This window comes from Macaca fascicularis, chromosome 4 (assembly GCF_037993035.2).
Source record: "Macaca fascicularis isolate 582-1 chromosome 4, T2T-MFA8v1.1".
Taxonomy (NCBI): domain Eukaryota; kingdom Metazoa; phylum Chordata; class Mammalia; order Primates; family Cercopithecidae; genus Macaca; species Macaca fascicularis.
The window spans coordinates 19,030,058-19,040,903 of record NC_088378.1 but is presented as its reverse complement, the minus strand read 5'-3'; the positions used below and the strand labels follow the sequence as shown (position 1 = coordinate 19,040,903).

The 10,846-nt window shown below is 39.7% G+C and overlaps 1 pseudogene; it reads right to left on the bottom strand.

Annotated features, from left to right (window-relative positions):
- Positions 1 to 7,037: 7,037 nt before the first annotated feature.
- Positions 7,038 to 8,152, bottom strand: LOC141410237 (uncharacterized; annotated as a pseudogene).
- Positions 8,153 to 10,846: the final 2,694 nt, after the last annotated feature.

Sequence of the window (10,846 nt, the reverse complement as noted above, 5' to 3'; positions counted from 1 at the left end):
GAAAGGGAAAACTATATTCATTAAAATGTGTTGAAACAGTATTTAATGGGATGGACATGGAAAAATGGACAATAGAAATGTTAGTTATGTAATATTTAGTAAAAAAAAAATCCATCTGCAATAGTGTACACACACACACACACACACACACACACATATATATATGGATGGAAAACTGGAAGAAAATATGCCAATATATGGATCATCACTTTTGAAATGTTAAAACACTGGTAATTTGTGTTTTTATTTTTATGCCTTCAGTAATTATTCCTAATGACTATTACGTTTGTTATTAGGAAAAAGTAGCATAAAATACACATTTCAGGGAAAAAGGTGATATAGGCTGGAGAACAGACACAGCCTTCAGAGGCCAGGTACCATGATGGCCCGTGGCTGCCCTCCAGAGCACCTACACAGTTTATCACTTGCAGCCACTATCACTGCATTCACATCAGAGCCAGAGTGCCCAGGTGGGGGCAAGTGCTCATAGTCAGTATATCTGCCACCCTTAATATATTTGTTTATAACTCTGTCATACATTCTTTATGAATGTGTTTATGTATATATGTACATATGTACATAAACACTTTTATGTATATATACATATAAACACATTTATTTATATATGTGCATATATACATAAACACATTATGTATATATGTACATATATACACGAACACATTCATAAACAATATACATTTCTCTCTTTTTATATATATATACATGTATATTTCTCTTTTGTGAGTGCATATGTTGGGGAGGGATTGTACCAAATTTATGAGTCAGAGGGCATCAAATATGGTGAAACATCAGAATTACGTGGGAGACTTTTAAGTAAAAAATAACATACCCAAGTCTTATCCACAGATATTCACATTCAGTAGGTCTCGGAGGTGGGAACTGGACATCATTTTTAAGTCTTTACTGCTCCCTGTGTGTAGAGTTGAGAATCATTGCACATGGAATTAAAAAAAGGATTTTCACTTGCAGCCAAATACTTCAATGTTACGTTCAATAACTCCTATAATGCGTTTCGGTATTAGAAATGCTATGCAGTTAAGCCTCAATGATAATGTCTTGGTCTTCTGGACAAAATGATGAGATGTTTTAAAGACATTAAAAGCAAATATTTTAATTTTTTTGAATGGTATGCTCTTCAGTAACATCCAGTAGTGGCTTCTGGGAGTTTTCAATTAAATCTTTGAGCAACTTCATAAATGTTGACTCACATTTCAGATCAGGATGCTAGGAGGTGCTTTTGGTGTAACAAGTCCTCTCGGATTATTAGCAAATATTCTGTAACTTTGTGTATGTTGAGGTCTCAAATACCTCTAATAGGTGGTCATCCATTTCCCCAAGGGTAAGAAGGAACTACTTTAGGAGAAGGAAGCCTAGTAAAGACTAGTTTCAGCCAGCTTGGGTGGATTTAACTGTGGGCCTCAGTGTTTATTCACTGAATTTCAATTTCAGGAGTGATGGTAAGAATTAAAAGTGAGGCTCCCTGTGAATCTCCAACTAGAGGATGCACGGGAACTGGTGCTACCCTCCCCTGTGTTTTCCACTTCATCTGCCTGGTCCATGCTCCAATACATATAATGCTCTTATATTTTTCATCATTTCCTGTGGGATGCTTTCTTTGGGTCCCTAGTGAGATCCACCACCACGCTGTATGCTCTGTTTATTGTAGAACTAAACGAAGCATGCCGGGCAGCATCTGAAAACAATTAAAAGTAATCAAAACGAGCTGTGGACTCTACTAGTCTCATTAAGTTTTTTATTTCAGCCTCTACACATTGGGGGATTTAGATCTGAAACTCCAATCCCTGTGGCCTTCTGCTGGCAGGAGAGATCCCTTTCCCAGGGCAGATAAAAGGCCATCAGTTTTCAATGCTAAGGCTGCACTCAAAACGACCAGGAAGGGGAAAGACCTGATCACTGCCAAGAGGATTCTGTGGGAGAAGAGTCGTTCTCCACTAGCTGCCTTTGAGCAGCTGCTTTATGAATTAATAAACATCACTATGAATATGCACACTTCTCTTATTAAGAATTCACAAGTGCATCAATCAGTCAGCTCACTGAAACTCAAGATATTAAAGTTAGCTTTTCTGTTGTCTTTCTTTGAGAGAGAGAGAGAGAGAAAGAGAAAAAGAGACAGACAGACAGAGAGAGAGAGAAAGAGCCAGGCAGCCAGACAGACACAAAAGAGACAGAGAGAAAACCAAAATATTTCAATTATTTCTTTTTATAACGAGGCAAGACAATAAAGAAAAAGTTAAGTTACTGAAATGAGACCATATTTCAAAAGTCCTCATTAAGGTAACTTGATATGATAGATTAAATATCTTAAAAGTTATATTGGAACCCATTTGATGGTTTAGTTACATGAAAATAACATGCATACTTTTCTACAGAATAAGTTAGTTATCTAGGAGATACTGCTGCTGAGTGGCAAAAAAAAAAAAAAAAAAAAAAAAATCAGTTTTTTGTAAGCAGAAAGGCCAGGGAAATTTAACTGTGAGGTAATTATTCTTATTGAGATATTTAACATGATTCAGTGACAGGTATGAGGAAATGAGATTAGCTCTTACCATGAAGAATGACTCAGATGTGAACTTGGAATAATGTGTGTATAAGGAAGATAAAGGTAGGTATTTTATTAAAGTGATGGTACTTGTGAAGACTATTCCATAGGCAGCACTTGTATGTTTGACATAAAATAGCACTGGGAAGATTCCAAGTATAATTGACCTTTTAATTTTCCCTATTTCAGAAGAATCTGATTACCCCTAGGCTCATCTTAAAATGTTCTTCTCCTTTCAACTTTAGAACTGATATTACAGTTTATTCCAGATGATCATGTTGATGGGACTAGGAGAATTAGAATCCCTTTAGTTTCTTTGTTTCTGTGAGTAAATTAGCTACAGGGGAAAACATTATTCCCGATAGAGGATCTTTTTCACTTAATAGTATAAATTCATGATTCTCCACATCAATTCTACCTTAGGCAACAAGCTCTCCTCCTTCCTGCCTCATCTAAAGAAAAACAAGAACTTTCTAATTTCTCTCCTCATACAAAGCGTTTTGTTTATAAAAATAATAGCCAACACTTATTAAATACCTACTATCACCAGTTATTGTTCTCCATAGCTTACATGCTCTTTCTCATACCAGACAGCTGCCTATGAGGTAAAATATTATTGTTATTATTATTATTTTGATTTTGACTTTTACACATAAGAAAAGTATAATTGAAGATGAAAAATAATTACCTTATATAATGTTGAAAGGCAGAGCTAGAACTCAGACCCTGACATTTTAGCTCTTGCATCTTTGTTCTTAACCATCATACCTACTACGTTTATGGATATTGTCCACACTGCACTGGCCTGATTTAGATGCAAAATCCAAAAGAGAGGAGAGAACAGACACCCTTGAGGTACTGAAACAAGCTCAGAATGTCTGGAAAGGGGGAAGCATAGATTATGAGGAAATTACTGGTGTGAAATGAAGACTAAATCAGGCTATAGAATTCCAAGGGTCTTGTGCTCCTTACAAAGGAGGATTAACTTTGTCCAAAGGCCATGGAAGGCTTTCAGATAGTTTCAATCATGGTAGTTGAATGGTCAGGCTTGACATTTCAAACAAACGCTGACTGCAAGCTGATGAGCAGAAGCACAGAATGGATTAAGAGGATATTGTCATGGTCCATCCAGAGATACAGATGGCTGTGGTTTTTGCCCTGAGCATGCTGGGAGAATGTATTTAAACATTATGTGTTGATAGATGAAGTTCTAAGAAAGAGTAGGTGAGAATATGTGTGTGGATTATAGTAGGCCCTAAATACATTATATTTTCTTTCCTTACCCTTTTTTCAAAAAGATAAGTGATTAAATTTTCCAGAATTCTCCATTTAATACACATTCAAGTACGCAAGTACCAGAAGCCCAGGAAAAGATTATAGGTTGTAGGGGATTGGATTTGAAATGTTATGAGACCATTTAATAGTTTGGTGTAACTTTTTCTAGTTGCGTCATTCTTCTTCCTCCTAGTCCTATAACCAACACTAATTTCCATAGCTGTATGAAATTGCAACCCTCTATTGAGGTGAATGTGAAAATGATTTTGAGATGATTATGGTTCTATATAATCATGTTTCTTGCATCATAAATTGCAGATTTATACTATTAAGACAGTTTAAGGAAAGATAGCAATCAAGATTAGATGAAATAGCATAAAACGTAAAATACTCTGTATCCTTAAAATCTTCTTTTTAAATCATTTTTCTTATTCTTCCACTTGTTCAGAAATAAGAAATCTTACCTATAGGTTACAGTCCATTTTTGAAATTCTAGTATATGGAAGTGACTTCTGTTGTCATCAGAAAGAAAATGGGAATTAGAATTCGATAATTAAAAGATTCAGTAAAGAACAAAGACTATAATTTATTTTTATGAAACAGTTTTAGTGTGGATTAAAAAAAAAAAAAAGTCCCTAAAGGATTGGTATTTTTTACCTGTTAGCAGGGAGTGAAAAATATCTATGATGTGAATAACTTAGGAATTATGTTTACAAGGGAAGTGATATTGAGATGAGAAGTCTTCCGATTGAAGGCTTTTCTCAACTGAAGGGTTCGTGGTCTCACCGGCTTCAAGGAATGAAGCTGTCGACCTCAGCAACGAGTGTTACAACTCAATTAGAGAAACACACTGACCCAAAGAGTGTGCTTCACCAAGGTTTACTGAAGCGAAAGTAAAGCAAAAGTGAAAGTTAAGCTTCCGACCCGAAAGAGTTTCCGTTTCTGGTTTGGGTGTCTTATGCTTATATCCCCTTATGACTCCTCCCCTTTTCCTTTTTCTGTCCTATAGAATTAGATTATTTTCTATCCGCTTGTGGGTTGGCGGGCCTGAAAGGTTAAAAACATCAGGCTGCAGCTAGAGCTTAAACTCCCTATATGATTGGTTGAAGTTTCAATCACTTAGTTTGCATCTGTGACTCATTTTGGCTTAGAGGAAAGTCCCCTTTGATTGGTTGAAGTTTCAATCCCTTAGCTTGCAGCTATGACTCATTTCGGCTTAGATGAAAGTCCCCTTAGGGAAGTCCCTGTTGACCTAGGAAGTCCAGCCAACTTAGCCACTTAGTCCCTCAGTCCCCCTCTCAACAGGAAAGCCCAAGTGCTGTTGGGAAGTTGGGTGATGATCGTTCTAGCTACTTCCTGCTGAACTGGGGCATAGAAGGGGCTCTGTAGTTGAGGTTTCCTCAGGAGGGGAGTCTTCGGTGTCCTGGTGCTAGAACACGTTGGCGGGTCGGTCTAGGGGTCCTCCATAGTAGGTGCTAGTGGTGGTCATTTGGGGCTCCATTTGTAGAGCCATTTGCAGTTTCATGGATTCTATTCTGAAGAGACAAATTTTACAAGGAGGTTAAAAATGCAGGATCCAAAGATAAGCAGCATCACAATAGCCATCAAGGATCCCAAGAAGGAGAGAAGCCAGGGCATCCATTGGTTGACAATACTCCAAGGTCCTGTCTCTTGGAGCTCTTGTGCCCAGTGTTGAATCCAGTCTTGAAGCTCTTTAACCTTCTTGGTGAGAATTTCACATTGATTAACAAAATAACAGCACTCTTCTAGAAAAAGACAGGTTTCACCTCTTTCGGCTGTTAATAAATATAAGGTTCTCTGATTTTGGTTGGCTACTGCTGCTAAAGAGTTAAGCTGGCTTTGTAAGGTGACCAGCGAATCTGCGACTCATTCCATGTTATAATTTAACACTTGTGATAATTTGTAATAGAATTGGAGGAGGTGGTAATGCCTCCAATGCCGGTTCCTAGTCCTCCTAGTATCCCAGCCCCAATAATGAATGGCAGGAGAGTCCAGATATGCCAAGATGCTGAGTTTGATGGATCTTTAAAGGCAAATAAAATTTGACAGTCAGGATGCCAAAGGATGCAGAAAAAAAGTGTCCTTAAGATCTAGGACTGTAACTATTTTGCTTCCTCTGATATCTAGGAGAGTAGAGTATAAGGATTAGGTACAACTGGATACAGAGAAACAACTGCCTCTTTGATAATTCTGAGGTCTTGCACTAACCTCCGTTGTCCGCTGGGGTTTTGTATGCCTAGAATAGGAGTGTTGCATGGACTGCTGCATGGCTTTACTAATCCCTGTGCTTTTAGGTCTTTGACGATTTTTTGTAACCCTTGTTGGGCTTCTGGTCTGAGGGAGTATTGCTTTTGATAAGGAAAGGAGGTAGGACCCTTTAATTTAACTTGAAATGGACAAGCATTTTTTGCTCGTCCATATTGTCCTTTCTCTGCCCAGACTTTAGGATTAACTCCTTCCTCGAGTAGAGGGCAGCAAACAGGTATTCCTTCTCCTATATTCAAGTATATAATGGCCCCTGCTTTAGCTAATATATTCCTCCCTAGTAAAGGAGTAGGACTCTCAGGCATAATAAGAAAGGCATGTGAGAAAAATAAGTTTCCCAGTCACAACTTAGGGAGTGGGAGAAGTACCTAGTGACTGGCTGTCCTAGGACCCCTTTGATGGTGACAGACCTGGAGGATAGTTGTCCAGGACAGAAGAGTAAAACTGAGAAGGCTGCACCAGTGTCCAGAGGAAGTTACTTTCCTGGCCCTCAGTGGTTAAGCTTATCTGGGGCTCTGTGAGGATGATGGCATGGGCTGGCGCTGCCCCGGGCACCCTCAGTCCTGTTGTTGGACCATCTGGTTAGTGGCCTCTGGCCCAAAGGACCTTCACCCTCAGGAGCAGTGTGCCTTCCAGTGATCCCCTGGCACAAGGGACATGGACGAGGGTGTGGCTTATGTTTGTTTAGGCAGTCCTTTTTGAAGTGCCCCTGTAAGTTGCACTGATTAACAGGCCCTGTTAGGTATGTTGCCTGCCCAGCCTTTCTTTCTTTCAGAGCCACCGAAGTTCGTCTGCCTGAGGGCCATGACTAAGGAAGCGGCCTTTTTCTTGTCTCATCTGTCTCGTTTAGCCTGCTTCTCCTGATCCCTGTTATAAAACACCGAAGTTGTCAAATTCAATAGAGTTTCCAAATTTTGCTTAGGCCCAGGAAAGACTTTTGAAGGTTTATTCTAATGTCTGCACCTGACTGGGTGATAGCCTTATTCTTTAAAATTAGTTGGCCTTCAATAGAGTCAGATGACAAAGAGATATGCTTTCTCAATGCCTCCCTTAGCCTCTCTAAAAATGCCTTAGGGTTTTCTTCCTTTCCCTGCATTACATCATTGACTAATTTATTGGTTTTTTTTTCTGGTCTTTCTTAATCCCTTTAGTATATAAGTCAGTAAACGCCTGCGACTCCAGTCTCCATCCTCAAATCGAGGTCCCAATGGGAATCCACACTGGGAACCGCCTGTTGGCCTGTGGGGAATTGTTCCCTTTCTTCTGATGTTATTTTATCATTTACCTGGCTTAGGTACCAGAGATCACCAAACTTCCAGGACACAGCTAAAGTGGCCTCTTTTTCATTGGGAGTTAATGTTTGACCTAACAACAACATAGTATCTTTCCATGCTAAATCAAAAGATTGTCCTAATCCCTGTAAGACATGTATGCATCCATCAGGATTATCTGAGAATTTTCCTAAGTCCAGTTTGATCTATTTTAGGTCTGAGAGGAAAAGGGGACACATACTCGTGCCGGGCCAAAGTCTCCTCCTCCTACCATGGCTTGGAGGGGGCACAGTTGAGGACCATTGGCACTTTTCAGTTCCTTGACTGTCTTTTTGTCTGGTTCCTTTTGGGCCATTAGGGCCAAAGAAGAGTCCTTACTAGGGGGAGCCATGGGGAGAGCTGGGTATGGGGGTAGGCTTTGAGGACTCCTGGTAGGATGTAAATTACATTTTTTACATAATTGTGGGTTATCACTTAATGAGAAAAAACCCTGAACATATGGCACTTCACTCCATTGGCCCTCTTGTTTACAAAAGAGATCTAGCTGTAGGATGCTATTATAGTTTATACTTCCCTTGGGTGGCCATGGCTGTCCTCTGGGAAAAGGATATTGATATTGTGGCCAGGCGGTGCTATAGAAGAATGTAAGTTACTTCTTCAGTGTTTGAGGGTCAAATTGGTCCCAGTTATCCAGAATATACCTCAGGGGTGGCTTCGCTTTTGAGGGAAAGTCTCTCATCTGAAAGGAGAACATTAGGAGTCCCCACACCCCTAGTCATCCCCTAGTAAGTACTAGCCCTAGGGTGTCCTCTACGGTTCTAGTGCCCTTTTCTTTCCAGGGTGCGCTATCACTCATGCAATCCTGCTTATCGGATTTAATTGTTCTTACTGATGTAGCAGTTTTGTCCGCACTTGTTTCTCGCCCTTTTTTAGCCACAAAAAAAGGGGGCTGGGGCTACTGGATTTTAGTGGCTCCTTACCAGCATGCCTACAATTGCCTTTGCACCTGCGAGTACGTCTTAGGTTCGGGATGTATTTTGAGTTCAGAGACCAGGTGCCAATTAACATATTTCTGGGTTTGGAGCTGTCCCAGCAAGATAAATTCCTTGAACGTGTCATCGAAGCACAACAGTTTTAGGATAGACAGCGGCAAATTGGAGGACCAGGGTTGGAGCAGTGCTTTTTGTACCCGAATTTTCTGTCTCCTATTTGCCCTCCTAAGAATATTTATTTACCTTTGGACTTGAAGTGGGGGACCTATTGTATATTATATTCTTTTTGTCCCATACGTCCAACTGCTTTGAGTGGAGAAGTTCCACAGTTCTAATCACTGATCCCAGATAGGAAATGTGGCAATTAAAGTAGCCTCTACAATCTGGAGTAAGTTTAGGGCAACAAAAGGAAAAATGTCCTAGGCCTTCTATCAGCCACTGGCATGCCTTTTGATGTCCCAGAGAGTGCCTAGGGTACAGGTTATGAGGGACAGGTCCCATATAAGTATATTGATATCCATTTGCATAAGAATAAGCCTGGGGACACCATAGGCAAGGGTCTTTGGATTGCCACCCCACTCGACTTAGGCTCCTAGCCAAAAGATTCTTAGACTCAAGGGTAGGAAAGATCCTAGAGAACAGGGCCTCAATAAATTTTTCTCTGAGGACATTAGGACCCAGAAGACATGGGTCAGAAAAGGCAGGGAACACACTCATGGTTGGCTGGGGAGTAGCGACTTCTCACTGTGCTATGATCCTTGACCGGGTCAGTACTGGGAGTTTGAGAGGACAGTTTTCCACCTTTATCCAGCCCTTGACTTTTCCCAGGAAAGGTAGAGAAAGATGGAACTGGTCCAGGCAAACCAACGTGCCCAGCCTGGAGGGCCGGGGGTTGTAAGACAGCCCTTTCCCAGAAAGCCTCACACCCATGTCTTAAGTTCGGTGGCCACGCTTGTCACTTTCAAATGGCCGACAGGTGCCCAGTGTTTTCCTTCAATTTCTAGCGAGAAGATAGAACAGAATAGCAAGTGAAAGGGGTCCGATGTTACTCAGCGCTTTGGAGAAATCGCAGACAGGCCCCCAGATATGAGATGAGAAGTCTTCTTCGGATTGAAGGTTTTTCTCAGTTGAAGAGTTCGTGGTCCCATAGACTGCAAAGAATGAAGCCTTGGACTGCAGCAGCGAGTGTTACAGCTCAATTAGAGAAGCATGCAGTCCCAAAGAATGTGTGGTGGCAAGATTTATTAAAGCGAAAGTGAAAGTAAAGCAAAAGTGAAAATAAAGCTTCCATGCAGTGGAAGGGGACCCAGAATGGTTGCTGTTTCTGGCTTAGGTGTCTTATGCTTATATCCCCTTTTGACTCCTCCCCTTTTCCTTTTTCTGTCCTATAGGATTAGCTTATTTTCTATCCACTTGTGGGTTGGCAGGCCTGATTGGCTAAAAACATCAGGCTGCAGCTAAAGCTTAAACTCCCTATATGATTGGTTGAAGTTTCAATCCCTTAATTTGTAGCTGTGACTCATTTTGGCTTAGGGGAAAGTCCCCTTTGATTGGTTGAAGTTTCAATCCCTTAGCTTGCAGCTATGACTCATTTTTGCTTAGGAGAAAGTCCCCTTAGGAAAGTTCCTGTTGACCCAGGAAGTCCAGCCAACTTAGTCACTTAGTCCCTTAATATGGACAAAATTAAGCTATACATGCTAACATAGATAAAGATAAAGTATAGACAACATATATAAGTGTATAAAAATGTATATGTGTATAGTTTATGTGTATATAACAGTTTATCTATATCTTCACTGTCTCTATTTCTACATATGTGTGTCTTAATAAAATATGTTTATATGTGAAATATACACATATACAGATACATATATGTGTGTGTATACATGTATATGTGCATTCAGGATATTGGCAGAGCCTGGGGTGGAGGAAGAGTATAAAAAATGATTAAATGGTTAAATGAAAGTCACCTAAACTGAAAACACTCAAATTTTCCACATTTTATAATCTATGTAGCAAGCCTAGGGAAATAAGAGGCTATGACAATTAATAAATCAAGAGCATTTGGGTAGAAAGGAGTAGACAAAAAGAAAATGCTATTCAGGATTCATTTTATTTTTTACTTTATTTATCTTGATTAAACCAACTCAGGACTAATAAGGAGTGAAAATACAGGAGATAGGTGTTATACTGCTGAGTTTCTCACAAAAAGAGAAACTGATAGGAAGGCAACTGAACTTTTTTTTTTTTTAACTAATTTACCATGTGTAAAATGTCATTGAAATTTTCTTTATTTGAAATGTTATCTTCTAGAATTAATTATAAAAATCCTTGTATGGATTTTTTAATGGCTTTATTCACACAAACCATTTTTTTTCTATTAAGATTTTATTGCTTAGTGGGATATTTCCATAAAGACGAATGTGTTTATGAATTCCTTC